The sequence below is a fragment of the Lynx canadensis genome, chromosome B1 (assembly GCF_007474595.2).
Source record: "Lynx canadensis isolate LIC74 chromosome B1, mLynCan4.pri.v2, whole genome shotgun sequence".
Classification (NCBI taxonomy): domain Eukaryota; kingdom Metazoa; phylum Chordata; class Mammalia; order Carnivora; family Felidae; genus Lynx; species Lynx canadensis.
The window spans coordinates 11,497,771-11,514,281 of NC_044306.2; positions in this window are offsets into that span (position 1 = coordinate 11,497,771).

Genomic DNA, 16,511 nt, shown 5'->3' on the forward strand with positions numbered 1-16,511 from the left:
CTTTGGCTCTGATCTTGTGAAGATGCTGTCTACAACTTTTATCAAAAGTGCTAATAGTACCTACGTTACAGGCACGAAACATGTCTTTTAAAAAAACTAACATTACTTGCATAGTCCTTTATACGGGTCCTTGTATTTAACATGAGCATTGAATTATTTAACATTATATTTCCCTCTGGTCGCTGAACAACTACAGAATTCTATAAGGCTTGACCAATTATACTCTGAAACAGATGTTTTGGGAGAATGATTTTAATCATGGAAAATTTTTTTTTTTTTGTAATTTTGCAGTTTTAGCAGAATAACTCTAATGTCCTTGTTGAATAGGGACTATCTTTGAGTTCAAACCCTGGATCCACTCTGTACCAGTTGAGATGTTAGGCAGTTCACTTAGCTTGTATGATACCTAACTGTACTCCTCTCTAAAATAAAGTTATCAATAATAAACTACTTCAGTGAACTGTTGTGAAATTTGAATGAGAGCCTAGCACTTGATAGACATCCCCTAAACGTTAAACATTGTTTCTATTCTATGGTGTGAGATTTTACAGAGTCACAATTGGCTGTCAGTAATGGTCTTGTAACTAGATGGTGGATATCCATCATTATGGTATTCAAGATGGTGGGCGCTCCTACTACTTCACAATTAGCACTTAACTATTAATCAGAAGCATAAAGGTGGCTCATTGATAATACGTTCTCCCATTTCACTAAATTATGGCACACATTTGAGCAATTAATAGTTTTCAAAGCAATAGGGTATTTTGGTGCGAACGTGGAACTTTTCATATTTTGTGTAAAGTTTGCAGCAAAACATTTTACCTAATGCTGACGGCCAATTAATAGTATAAAGGAAGACTTATGGTAGAAATCAATACTTTGTCTTAGTGTTGGTTATAAAAACAATTTCCTGACAAAAGCTATTGGATATCTTTTTCTGAATGTCTTGTATTTTACGTTTGTCTCCAAAGTCCCAACTATCTTCCAGACATTGTTCATTTATAACATGCTTGAACACTTTGCCAACAGTTTCGTCTATAAAATGTCAAGATGATTTCTCAAATGATTGCCAAATATACATTGTTGTTGACTCTGTTTTTGTTTGAAGTAGTCTGTGTTCTTTATTCACTCGAGCTGACAGCTACTCATGCTACATGGCCATATTCAAATTCCAACTCCTCTCCCTTTTTCATCAGCACTTGATACCTGTATGATACTGTTTATCTTGGGAAACCTTGTAGAAGGATCTATCTGATGTTGTTCTGTACCGTTATATGTAATAATTAGATAAAAGATATCTTTATGTCATCCTCAGTTCCTGACTCATTTCTGTGCAACTACTGAGAAGACAAGTATATACGACCATTTCTTTATGTATGTAGGGACCATACTGCAAAAGTGAAATATATTCTTGGTTGGGAGCTAGTGACATGGAGAGTTGAAAGTGTTTGAAGTACATATGGATGGCAGTCCATAAGATATATTAGACGGGTATGAGATGATAAACAGGATAATCTGGCTAGTCGGGGATGATTGGTGTATTTTGGGTGGTGAATTTCAGTGGTGAGCATAGGATATAATCATTAGTTCTAGGAAGCAGACCTATTGGAGCCATCACATATATAACTGTTACTATAATTGCTTAAATGTGAATATATATTTTTAAAGACCTTGTCTTAGTGGATAGTGGGTTAAATATAGATAAACAGAAATTGATAAATCTAGGACATGGAAGATAGAAGGAATGGACAAGTGGAGGTGAAAAGTTATTTTTTTCTGAGTGATCTTGATTCCTCATTTTCAAAAGGAAATTGTAAGAAAACTATGTGTCTTTCTTTTCATCAGTAATGAAGGAGCACATCTAGCAATGATCCTTGATTAACACCCTGAAAATCTTTGGCTTTTTTTTTCAAGGTATCAGAAATACATTTCCTACTGGCACTTGTTTGAGGATAAAAAGATGAATTTTCTGTTGTTTATAACTTTACTCGGAAAGACAGATTTTTTTTTTACTAGCTTCATTATACCTTACTAGAAAAAGTACTGTTGCAATACCATCTGGCTTGAAAAATGGAGAACAATGTATTGAAGTTGTTTTTAGAAGTGAAGATTATCAGTATCACCTCTTGACTATAAAAGTTAGAAATAAATACAATCACTAAAAATATAATAAGTAAAAAGAAAGTGTGAGATTTGTGGCCTAAATTTCTTGATTTTTTTTTCCTTGGAACTAACAAATAACAATTCCTAATGTAAGACTGTCTGATATGTGAAATCAATGATAGCAGGAAAAGGATCGGGGCTTGGGCATAATCAAATGGGCAAGCCCCTAGCATGTGGCTTATTGTTGCCATTACAACGGAACACAACCTGCTTCTCCTTGTCAATTTTCTACTCCTTTCTGCATTTTATCTGTTGAACTAAATGTATTTCTATAAAGTATATCAAACCCTTTTGGAAATGCACAAACAACCCTGCACGACGGCAGATAAATTGACAAGTAAATCAGTGGAGGAGAGGCTGACACAGGCAGAAATGTGAATTTATTCGAGAATTTATTCAGGAGTTGGTATTATTAGGGTAGTATACTTGATAAGTTAGGATATTTGGAACTTTTGGTTCCTCTTCTATTTTTTTTTAATCTCTCCTATCATTCAAGAACCTTTCAAAAATGTTAATGGCAGAGGAGCCTGGGTGGTTCAGTCAGTTAAGTGGATGACTCTTGATAATCAGCTCGAGTCATGATCTTAGTTCATGAGTTCTAACTCCCTGATGGGCTTTGTGCTGACAGCACAGAGCCTGCTTGGGATTCAGTCTTTCAAAGTAAATAAACTTAAAAAAAAAATTGATGGCAACAGAAGACTCAGAATTTGTAAGGTATATACCCTCTTGCAAAAGTGTCCTAGATGATAAATTTGAGTAGCATCAATAATATTAGGACACCTGAGGAACTGGTGTTGTATGCCCTTTTAAATCCTAGTCCGGTAGTTATGGTCTCAGATGACTGCCCAAAGAAGCGTAAATAGAAGAGAGGCTTATTTTTTGTCGAGAGCCTAAGAGGTGTCAGCAAAAGTTCTGTCAAGTTTCAGAGTGAAAGAAATTATGATCTTGATAAGTATAACACAAAACACATGTAAAATTAGAATATGTTAAATTTCTATTTATATTCTCAATAAGAAAAATATATTATTGAGTTGGAGTTGAAGAGTGATAACAGGTGTGACCTAGAAATTTAGAAAGACAAAACATGTAAACACACTTAAACACATTAGTTTTTAAACTACTAAAATTACAGTTTTCTTTTTAATATCCTGGAGATTACATTTTTGTTTTTTGTTTTTGTTTTTTTAATGTTTGTTTTGAGCAAGAGAGCACAAGCAGAGAAGGGGCAGAGAGAGAGGGGAGAGCGAGAATCCCAAGCAGGCTCCACGCTGTCAGCACAGAGCCCAATACAGGGCTCAAACTCAAGTACCGTGAGATCATGACCTCAGCCAAAGCCAAGAGTCTGATGTTTAACAGACTGAGCCACCCAGGTGCCCCCAAACTATACAGTTTTAGATAGATATTTTATCATCCCTGTTCCTTATTTTATCCGTTATGAAAAACAGGTTCTAATGTGAAATACTGGTTACATTCTAATATTCTCTCTTAATAAAGTATAGTTCTTAAAGTCTTGTTAATAAATGAAAAGAATGAAACAATGAAGCTATCACTGAGAAAATTGGGAGTATTAATACACATTAAAGGATGGCAAAAAGCTCAGATTTATTCATTTATTTTGCTTTATTTTAATGGAAATTAACAGTAGCAGGGAAGCTGGAACTCCATCATGTCTTAAAGGTAGCTGATGCCACCCCTTTATTTCATCGTGTTGCCAACCATGTAGCAGATTGAGGGGACATGGCATGGAAGTAAATGCCTCCATAGACACTGCAGTGACTACAGGCCAGTGCTTTCTTGGCTCGAATGATTTCCATTTCCTTTGCCACACTGCCGGGGTGCAACTCTGATTGTTCAAATCATTCTCTCAAATATGGTGCATTGCCTTGGTTGCGTATAGTCTAAACCACATTTCTTTTTTTTTTTTTTTTTTTTTTCAACGCTTATTTATTTTGGGGACAGAGAGAGACAGAGCATGAACGGGGGAGGGGCAGAGAGAGAGGGAGACACAGAATCGGAAACAGGCTCCAGGCTCCGAGCCATCAGCCCAGAGCCCGACGCGGGGCTCGAACTCCCGGACCGCGAGATCGTGACCCGGCTGAAGTCGGACGCCTAACCGACTGCGCCACCCAGGCGCCCCTAAACCACATTTCTTAATATTTCTCACATACCCACGAAGATCCAGCTCTTGCTAACATCCAAGTTACGTTTTTTGACTCTCTCCTGCTCACTGTATTTCAGCCAGGCTAAAAGACTCTTATTTCCACCCCAGAAACGCCTCACTTGATCTCTCCCTCACAGACATTTGCATGTGTCCTTTTGTCTGCTGTGAGTTTTTATTCCACTCAGATTGTTTTTCTTCACCTACTTTAATTTGCTCATCATCTAGAAGTCCATTTCTGATCCCTTCTTCCCCAAATTCTCATTGCCTAGAATGCTATGTTTTTTTTCAGTCTGCACTCTGTAATGATGGGATCGCGAGACTACCAGTCTGAATTCCCCGTAAGCCTCCAAATAAGTGTGTATTTGACCCCGTCTTTAAGTTTTAGTCCCTAATGGATTACCTTTTATATCATGTACATGAAATAAACGTTGGTTGAATAAATGAAACCTACCACATCCTCTGGAAAAATGCTCAAGTGTGTACTTAGGCAGCTAGGCAAATTTTGGTAGTTAATTCATTTAATCAAGCAATCACTGGCTTTCCTGTGAAAATATCCTGAATACATTTTACTGTTTTGACACCTAGTCGGTCACTGGTAAAGGGATAGTGACCTGTCCCTTTGACTACTGAAAAGGGAAAATGCGTAGCAAAATCTTGAGTGTTAGACTCCTGAGATACAGTAGGAAAAATACATATTGAATGTAATATAAATTGATGTTAAAGTTATGCTTGCAAAGTATTAATAAAAATACTGTTAAATGTTAAATATTTGGCTGCTGTACTGCATTTTATCAGATAAATAAAAATCCATGCTTAAAATACTATTTTATGTTTCACAGCCCAAATATAATCACGTACTGAATGCTCATCAAATGTTAATATATTTATGAAGGAGAAAAGAATCACAAATGTGGTTCTGAATGAAACTGGATCTTTTAGGTAATGTTCATAATCTCCTAGTGCAGATGGGTCATCTGTGTGCAGTTTGTGGAACTGGATATTTCAAGAAAACGTGGACTCTAGAGCATTCCATTGCACTAATTGCTGTAGAGCTTGGTCTTAGTTTAATAGTCCAGTTTTAGAAAGGCGTGGAAATACTCCATAAAAAGCAAAACAGCAACAGGAAGAAGTAGTTTAACAGGAATAAGCTATGACTTGAATTGTGGTTTTTGGAATAATACATTCGGTTTGTGATCAATGATGGATGAACTGTCTGGTCCGTATTTTTCCACATCATCTCCCAGCATCGCATCTCTCATGCCAGAATTGGTTATGGAAGTCACTCCTCTTCTGTCATAACTGTCTGGACCAAGAAGAGTATGATACGCGCAGAACAGCAATTAGCATCAGAAATCAGTCATCCCCAGACTGTGTTTTCTAGAGTTCATCTGAAAAAACAAAAACAAAAACAATTATTCTTCATGTGACAATATGTGTATGTGTGTGGGTATGTGCACACGCCAATCTTCATTTATAGTCTGTAGGGTTGGCAACCTGACGTTTCCTACTTGTGTCTGAAAACAGAACAAATCAGTCCAGTTAAACCCCTGTAACTAGGAAGGTGCCATCCCAGTGACAGAGAAAAACCTTTAGATTTGGAAGTATTCTTTTTTTTTTTTTAAACTGTGCTTGTTTTCATTGCTCTTCTTTAAACATTCAGTTACACTTTATTTTTATTTTTTTAATGTTCATTTATTTTAGAGACAGACAGAACACAAGTGGGGGAGGGGCAGAGAGAGCCAGAGACAGAATCTGAAGCAGGCTCCAGGCTCTGAGCTGTCAGCACAGAGCCTGACATGGGGCTCGAACCCACAAACTGTGAGATCGTGACCTGAGCCGAAGTTGGACACTTAACCTACTGAGCCACCCAGGCACCCCTGAAAATATGATTACACTTTAAAAGTTTACTTTAAATTTCACTTCATGTTTAAACAATAGATACCTATTTTGGTGAAATAACCAGAGAAACTGAATCTTTCCAGAACTAATTGTATAGGTCAGATTTTTTCATAGTATAAGAACTAATATTTTATTAAAATATCTAGGGGAACAGTCTTAAAATGCAATTTAGACCTATAAAATAGTTAGTGAAATGTTTTAGAGTTTAGAGATGACACAGAAATATTTAATTGTTACTTGGCAATTATGATTTATGTAATAATGCATTATTTACACATGCCTCCCTTGTGGAAAAATTAGACTAATTGCTGGTTGAGTCTAAGATTGATGCCAAAAAGTAATGAAGTTCAGGGCCACCTCGGTGGCTCAGTCAGTTAAGTGCCAGACTTCTGCTCGGGTCATGACCCTGCAGTCCCCAGGTTCGAGCCCCACATCGGGCTCTGTGCTGACAGCTCAGAGCCTGGAGCCTGCTTCAGATTCTGTGTCTCCCTCTCTTTCTGTGCCCCTCCCTCTCTGATGCACTATCTCTCAAAAATGAATAAATGGTAAAAAAAAAAAAAAAAAAAAAAACAAAAACGACATTCAAGAAAATCCTTCCTTAAGGCTTTAGTATTTGAATTTTTCACAATACTTGTGGCAAGAACTAGACACCTTTGTTGTCGTTGGTACTGATGAACCTAAATGATGAAAATCAGCATTGAGAGACATTTGCCGTGGCAAACACAACCCCAGATGCATTGGCAGCTTGTTAAACAGAAACACATTACATCTTAATGCAGCGTAAGTAATCCTTGTCTTCTGGGAGTCACACAAGCCACATGTGATTTTGGAAGCAGGGCCAGTCCCTCCTTGTTAGGAGTCAGGCAGGAATTTATGAAGGCTAGTGTTTCTTCCGTCATGCTTGTGAGTAATAATGGTTCCAGCAATTGTTGCAGTCCACTTACCACGTGAACGTTCATTGCCGTAACTCCAACAGTCAGCGCTTCTAGTAGATGTTCTGTTTGATTATCCGGGGCTTCCCCTAAAGCCATGTGAGCACCAAGGTGGGGGTGAGGGGGAAGGACCAGGCTTTTTACCTATTTGTGTCCGGCACAAGGCCTAGCACATCAACATGCAACAGATAGCTATTTGGTTTAAGTAAATAGTGCCAAAAAATACATTTTTGCAAAAAAGACTTATCTGATCGGTGTTACCTGTTCTTTAATGCAATAAAGGCAATGGCTGAGTCTAATAGTGTTTTAAAATTGGTAATTTGTTTCTTGAGGGTTTTTTTGACATAAACAAATTTGTTGGTAATTTGTATTTTATACTTGAAAATACAGCTTTCACTAAAAATCTGGGGGAAAAACAATTCACATAGGAATATATTAATTTATTTCAACCAACAAAGAAAAAATAATCAAAAAGCATTAAAACCATTTTCCCCTAAATTCTGAGGAGCCTTTAAACAAGGTATGTTTTCCTAGCTGTTGTCATGATGGTATGCTAAAGTGTCTTCTGATCTTAAGTGGTTGTAAGCAAAAACATATTTAATAGGCACTTACTTAAATCATGAAATAGGAGTAGCTGTTTGATTTACTTGTGCCTCTTCAAAGGTTTTCTCTAATGATCGGGATAACCGTGCGGAAATGCCTTAGCCCAAATGAAACATGAAAATGTGTGAAAGTACCAGGGTCTGAATTGCCCATTTTGGGTTTAGTTGGCCACTTAGCTGGAGTGTACGTTTCTGATAGCTGCCGTAACACGCTACAACAAACAATGGCTTCTAGCATCGCAAATTGAAATGAATCAGGGAGTCTGCAATCATTCTGGAGGCTCTAGGGGAGAATTCATTTCTTCGGCTTTGGCAGCTTCTAGACGCGGCCCTCATTTCTTGGCTCCTGACCCGATGGTGCTGTACCTCTGCTTCTGTGGTCACGTCTTGTGATTACAGTGTGCCTACCTGGGTAATGAGAATAATCTTCCCATCTCAAGATGCTTAATCACCTCTGTAAAATCCCTTTGGCCATGAAAAGAAACATTCTGTCAGGTACCATGGATAAGAATGTGGACATTTTTTAGCAACCGATATTCAGCCCATCGCAGTTGATTGCATTTTAGGTTTAGAGATGAATTTAGGAAAGCCTTTTCTCCCTGGTGAAGGCAACTTAGATGTGTCTCCTATTAACACTTGGTCTGTGAGATCTCTTAGTGAAGGGGAGAGCCATCAATAAAAGAGGTAGGAATGCAGTGCTGGACCCATGTCTAGCTGTCAGGTGTGTTTAATTTTATCGGGAATAGATGGATAAAGTCCGTTCCAGTTAGATCTTTATGTGGTCACATTTGCTCTCACATTATAAACTCATTGTGGAACAAATAACCAAATTAGCCCAGAGCTGATTTTCTTGAAGCAGGTGAGACTGAAAAGAGTGAATGGTAAGGTCTTTATATTACTGCTGCTTTCCAGGGGCCTTCAGAAGTTAGGAATATAAACTAGTATATATCCCCTATGATCAGTTTGATTTGAAAGGCAATAAATAGGCTACAACTATTAACAATAACTCTTAAAAACCAAAAATGCTTATTTTGTTTAAAAAATGTTTTTTTCTTTGCAAGGTCAATAGATTTCCTTTTTTTTTTTAAACAATTTTTTTTTTAATTTTTTTTTGAATGTTTATTTATTTTTGGGACAGAGAGAGACAGAGCATGAACGGGGGAGGGGCAGAGAGAGAGGGAGACACAGAATCGGAAACAGGCTCCAGGCTCCGAGCCATCAGCCCAGAGCCCGACGCGGGGCTCGAACTCACGGACCGCGAGATCGTGACCTGGCTGAAGTCGGATGCTTAACCGACTGCGCCACCCAGGCGCCCCAATAGATTTCCTTTTTATATTTGACATAAGATTTAGTGAACTTTGTAGGTATTTTTGTTCCAGCTGTATATTGACGATACAGATGTATCTTTCTTGTCTGTGTATCTTTTTTTTAAGATAAATATAACTTCTCATTAAGCTTTTTTTTTCTCATTAAGCTTTTTAATGAACTGTAGGAAAAGGGCCTCCTTTTAAAAGGAGATTTGTTTGTATATTTAATATTCATCCCAGAGTATGAGTCAAAGAAGAAAACTTAAATACCCCACTTGTCCTTAAATTCAAAATATTACTAAAAAATTTCAAATCTAATGTTTGAAATCAGAGGTGGGGTTTAAATAGTACTAGATCTACTGTTTATAGAGAACTACATGAATCTTACTCAAATATTTCAAAATAATGTAACCTCATTTCTGCAAACATTGACATTTATATTTGTAGATAGTCCATTGATTTTCCACGATGTTTCATGATCTTTAATAACAATAAACAAAAATTTTCAGGGAAAAATTACACTCGTGTTCTCAAAACTAAGGTTAAATTAGCATTATGTACGTTGAAAGTATATGTTCCTTTTAATGGCTGTTGTTATTATATGTTCGTCGTTTCCCTCAAATCCTGAAACTGTCAAAGACTTTTCTGGGACTGTTCATGTGATGTGATTATCTTGTATTAGAAATAAAGAAACTGCATTTTTTAAAGAATAGTGATGAGTTTTGTGAAATAACTTGTATTTGCCTTAATCAAAATGTGAAATGTTCTCTACTTGATCCTTTTCAATTGTTTCTATGACATTTGCCACAATGGTCATTAAATTAGATAGTAATAGCCTAATGTGTTTTTGGATCCTTTCCGTTTTTCAGAAATAGAGATACTGCATTGGCTACTTTTCTGCTTTATGAACCTCAGCAGGAACAAATGTGCTCGTAAAATGTACATTAAGAGTTCTTCAATTATGTCCCTATTTCCTTGAGCACCCCAGCCTCTTAATAAGCTTTTTTAGGTGTTTCTACTCTATAGTCATTTAATTTGTACCACATTCCTCATAAGCATTCATCATGATTTAAATGAAATCCTGTTACAAGGTACAATAGAAATATAACCAAGTGTATTCATTAAGTGTAAATTCCTTGCAGGAACTTATTTCACCACATTGGCATATATATCAATTTGCATTTAACCTGCTAACATGTTAACTTTTTTTTTTTTTTTTAGTTTTTAGGAAAACCACTGGAGATGCATACGTTAATATAAACAGATGTACATAGAAACGTAATAGCTTATGCAGATATATATTTTAATGAGAAAGGAATAGATTCCCAAGATCATTGAGAGCAAATCCTCTCATTTTACATATTGTTCAAGTTAGAGACTCAAGAGCTTTAAGCTGGGTGAATGGAAGTATCGCGCTAGAATTCTGATCTCTTTACTTCTGGTTAAGTGCCTTTTCTGCTAAAATAGGCTCCTTTTTGACAGTGTCCAGTGAAAAATATAAAAGTTAGTCTGATAACACATGGTGCACGTAGGCTGGAGACCCCATTAAGTGTTGCCGGTGCAGGATGGGACACTTAATCAAGTTCCTGTGAGAGTTGTCATTATGGCCTCTCATTTGCTTGACACACTGGAGCCTGTGTCTCCTACAGTAAGAGTCCAGGCCGAACATGCTTTTTAATTATATAAATTATCATTGGCCAGATAATGCACAGGTAGTGGATACAGTAATATGCATCGAATGGATTATGGTTGTATTCTTGTTTTCTTTGTTCACCACTGTTCGTTAATTTCTATTTTTAAAGGTATGCTTATTTTGTGACCTGGGTTTGGTTCTTGAGACAGCTATTCCTACCAATATTAAGGGTTTTTTCAACAGATTCTTTGTACATTTGTCTTCTTGAGGGATTTTATTCTTTAATTTCTTTTAGGTATGTTTGAGGTGCATAATCTTGCTTCTTAGATCCTAGCTTTGTGTTACGCGTATGCACTTTAAGCTGAACTTTCAATATTCTTTTTCATAGTATTGGCAAAACTTTTGAAAATGAACATAAGGTTCACTAATTCAGGATCAGAATCAGGACTAGTAAAATAGCTCAAGGTGGATACTGCAGTATAATATTTGAAATCATGTAGAGGTAGAGTGTAAATCTCAGGTCTGCCAAATAGTTACAGCTATGGGATAGAGGAAAAAAATGCCTTCGTTGCTTGCAAAATTTTTCCTCTGTTTAATGGAAACAATAACCGCTTTTCTTTCAAGAGAATGGAAAGAATTACTGAGACAGTCCTTAACAACTCTTCTGGAATACATGATATTGTCATTACGGAGTGGCTATCATTTTACAGTCATTCATTTGAAAAAAAATATCAAAATGCAATAAGGTGTGAGACTTGTCCACATGCTTCAAGGCAGCTTGAGCTGTGAATGGGAGATTTAGAGAAAAGTTTTAATACCCTCTCCCTCAAAACCTCTAACATCATTAATTTTCACAAAACTCAACATTTTATCAAAGAACATAAATAACTTTATTTTCAGCTTCTCTTAACGGACTTTACTACAAATATATAATATAGACGTAGTTGTGGGGGCATGTGTGTTTTTCTTGCTAATTCTCAAAGATCCATCCCTGTAGATTGTAAGGGCGTTGTTAATGTGTGTGTGTCGTTAGTGAGATTTCAAAAAATTAACCACCATTCTTCTAGGACTTGCTCATATCCTGATTTTAAAACATTGAGATCATTACCATCCACCTGTGTTACTTACTTGTGAAACCATGTGTTATTCACCTTTCCCCACCTTGTGTGATGCATGAAGACAGCAATGTTGTAGGTTTATTGTAGCCAAAATGTCTCCAGTGCCTAGGGAAGATGCCAAGGACATTGGAAAAGTTCAATTAGTATATATTGGATGGATGGGTGCCTTTTAATTACCATATGATCTTCTATAGACTTTATTTTTTATTTCTATTTTTAAAGGGTATATTTTTAAGTAATCTCTGTACTCAGTGTGGGGCTCAAATGCATGACCCCCACATTAAGAGTCACATGCTTTTTGACTGAGCCAGCCAGGCACCCCTAGACTTTTTAAAGACTAGTTGACAAGCATTAATCTTTCTGGAATAATTTAGATAAAACAAGACTTTCTAAAACCAAAACAATTCTTGATATTTTCACCACATTGGTAGTCATTTGTATCTTTCTGAAATAAAAATTAGGTTGGTTACATAGAAATAGAAAACAGCCAGTTAGTAGAGTTATTAGATGTTAACTATTGGTTATTGATTAATTTATGAATATGCTTCAAATTGTTTCTTCACACCTAAAAATAAATGTTCTGGGGTGCCTGGGTGGGTCAATCAGTTAAATGTCCAGCTTCGGCTCAGGTCAAGATCTCATGGTTCGTGAGTTCAAGCCCCCCGTTGGGCTCTGTGCTGACAGCTCAGAGCCTGGAGCTTGCTCCGGATTCTTTGTCTTCCTCTCTCTCTGCCCCTCTCCCACTCATGCTGTCACTCTCTCAAAAATAATAAACATAAAAAAATTTAATAAATGTTTTAATGTCATTGGTAGATACTCTATCAAAAAGTTAAAGTTAAGAGAAGATAGCTGTTTGCCTTGTTATGATTAAAAAACCTAAGAGCTGCTTCAAATTTTGTGTGTGTCTAATACTTTAATTAGGCCATGGACAGCTTTGCTTTTAAATCCAGCAGAAGATATATCAGCTCTATGATTACTAATAAGTACGGTAAGTCATCTCTAATTTTGCAAAGTACAGCATTATTATATAAATTTTATAAAAAACAGCCATCAATAATGATGAATTTAGAGGCATCCTAATGAGTTAGTTAAAATGACAGCCAAATTTCACTTACAGTCTTGGTATAGGTGAGCTGCAAATACCCCATCTGAGCTTGGATATGTTCCCTTTGAAAGTACACAATGCACAACACAACAGAAATGGAAGTAATTAATACTTAAAAAATGTTTCAAGGGGTAAATTCCATCTGTTCTCATCAGGGGTGTTAATGCATACAAAATGCATCTTAGTTTACAATAGCAACAGCTGGCAATACCGTAGTAATTTCTTTGTACTTTGTAAAGACTAACTGGACAAAATGATTTGATTTAAATGTAACAGTAGCTAAAATTGAAATTGTGCAACTGAAAAATGTATTGAGAATAATGAACTGTGCACAAATCTCTCATTTCCAGTTTTCATGTGTATAATGGCTCAGTTGATGGCTTTGAATCCAATCTTTGAATATACTTACCTAATGTAGATTTCTTTATAATTATTTTTTTTAATTTTTTTAACGCTTTACTTTTTTTTTTTTTTTTAAATTTTTTGAACGTTTTTTTTTTTTATTATTTATTTTTGGGACAGAGAGACAGAGCATGAACGGGGGAGGGGCAGAGAGAGAGGGAGACACAGAATCGGAAACAGGCTCCAGGCTCCGAGCCATCAGCCCAGAGCCTGACGCGGGGCTCGAACTCACGGAGCGCGAGATCGTGACCTGGCTGAAGTCGGACGCTTAACCGACTGCGCCATCCAGGCGCCCCAACGCTTTACTTATTTTTGAGACAGAGACAGATCATGAGTGGGGGAGGGACAGGGAGAGAGGGAGACTCAGAGTTCTAAGCAGGCTCCAGGCTCTGAGCTGTCAGCACAGAGCCGAACGCGGGGCTCGAACCCACAAACGGGGAGGTCATGACCTGAGCCGAAGTTGTACACTTTATCGACTGAGCCACCCAGGCGCTCCTACCTAACGTAGATTTTTAAGACCAGTTCTTAGCCGTATAGTCTTCAGGACAGTGATAGTAATTTTGAGCTATAAATAATTCTAGATACGTTTCAGATATTGTCAATAATACTTGAAGACAAAAAACTATGATTATTTAGGTTTACCAAAGATACCATTACCGGGTTGTTTCGTAGTGCATAGTGAATGCATCTTTATGGAACAATGACAGGGTGCCATTAAATGTGTTTCTTGAATTCAAGTACAATTTCCCTACCTATATGTGATCTGGGATTATTTTACCATTTAATATTAAATGTGATAGGATATAGGATTCTTCAAGGACCTTCTTAAAAATAACTAAAATTTGAACACTTTTTAAATGAAAAACATCATTTTATCATTTAAAGTATGAAATCTGCTGACAGTTATAACCATTTTCATTAAGAGATTTATTGTTCCTCTATGTCATTCTCATTAACTTGTATAAGGCATGCTTATATAACTTAACGAAAACGTAACAAGGTTCTCAGGCTTTCAAAAATACAATTTACAGAAGAGCAAAAGATAAGCCAATGCTCAATATCATACTGAAATGAATCGTCATTGATAACTGTGCTTACTTCTCTCTGCCCTTAGCTTTTTATCTTTTCTCTTCCTAATGTACTTGTGGATGAGTAATTGGAAATGAATTTTGTTTTAACAATTGTACAAACTGCCGTACTCCCGTCTTCCTGATAAACTAGGTACTGACGGAAGGAAGTGAACATTATGAGGAACTGAAACTTCTTGCTCAGGTGGAGTGCGAATGTTTTGGGAGGGCCTGTTGGCTGTTACTTGTAATATTTTAATTGCCCTTGTTAACATTAAATTTGTCTTAGCTGCTGTTAGTCACTTGCTTCTCCCCTGGCAACGTTTCCTGCTCTTTTGCCAGATTAGAATAGTGAAACTGGAAACTACAGAGTGGTACCTGTTACAGTTACAGGCGGGACTCCATCCAATCCCCCTCCCAGTGTTTTGCTCGTTGACTTCTTTGATCCATTCACTAAGCGTCTTGTGGCAGACGTTGTTCCATGCGACCTGGATACCGATAAAAATGGAAAGGGTTCTTGCCTGAAATAAGCCTGGAGTCTAACAGATACCCTCATCATTACAACCATATGATAAGCGCTTTAGTGTTCCATATGTATTTGGCAGCATGGAAGCTTCAAGAACCGGTGCTTTATTGCCTGGAGAAATGGGTAAAGTCGATGTGGACACGAAGCAGGGAACAGAGGTTGAGCACTGAAACGTAGGAAGAAGACTTTCTTTAGCTGGCTTAGCAGTATGGGTAAAGACAGGATGAAATAAACTGTTACACACTCAGGGATTCCAGTGAGCAGAGAGTCGATGACCAAGGAAATGTATGTTCTTTTCTTTTTCCTGTCTTGTAAATATTTCCTTTTAAACTCCTTCTCTTCTTAAGCTCTGTGTATACAATTGGTCTATAGCCAATTGTGATACTCAGACTCCAGTATTGGGCACATATACATATGTAATGTAGGTTTTTTTATAATTCGTTTTTTAATTTTTTAAAATGTTTTACTTATTTTTGAGACAGAGACAGATTCTGAGTGAGGGAGGGACAGAGAGAGAGGGAGACACAGAGTCCTGTGATACTCAGACTCCAGTCTTGTGCACATACTGATGGCTAGGAAGGCTGGAGCATGTAACATTGCACAGTGCTCCTACCTTGATGAGAGTGCTAGGTTCTCTGCTGGTTTTCCACCATTGACAGATGAGATAGCTAGCATAATTTCAGGAATATAGGAAATATTAAAAGAAATAAAGGTTAGAGGAAGTGTTAATGTATGATTAATACTTGCAAGAGAGAATTGCCTCTTCATACTGCTTTCCTAAGTAACCTTCGGCTGTTTAATGTACTTATGGGTTTCATTGTTGCAGAGTTCATGGAGGTAAGCACTAATTTTTAAAGGTGCAATTTATTTAGTAACGACAAAGATACAAATGAGAATCCGTCAGTAATGGAGAGACAAAAATAGACACCTTGAAACAAGGCAGTTGGGTGATTCTCATGCTTGCAAGGAAAAATACGGCCATGAAAGCACAGTGGCAGAGTTTAGTTTCTAAGTGATTTTCTTGGTCTGTTTTACTGGGTTTACAGAAGCTATTGGTGTGTTTGGAGCCATCATGGACATGATTCTCTTCTGGTTTTGCAACCCATGGATGTAATTCAAGGCTGTGTTGACATGCACATGTAGATGATGAAGGATTGGTTCTTAAACTATCTTAAGAGGAAAAAAGAAAACCACTCAAAAGATTGAAACAGAGAAGGAAGATTGATTGGTCTGTAATGTAGCTTATGCAAAGAGCTTCGACATCTACAAAATGACAGCCTGCTTCCAAAAGATACAAGCATATAAATATGTAGGGGGAAAATGACTGCCTGTGTTATCTAACAGAAACCTATATTGTAGCGCTGCTTGGTGGATTTTGTTTTGTCTTGTTCTTAAACGGAAAAGGTAGACTAAAAGATTTTGGTTGGAAAAGGTGAATGATCGAGAGCTTCAAACACAAAACTTGAGAGTAGAGATTTGCAAATTACAGCCCGCAGGCCACATGTGGGCTGTGCTTGCTTCGCTATGGTCTGCAAACTGCAGAAAAAAATGATTTTTACGTTTGAAAATCATCGAAGAAGAAATTTTTGTGACCTG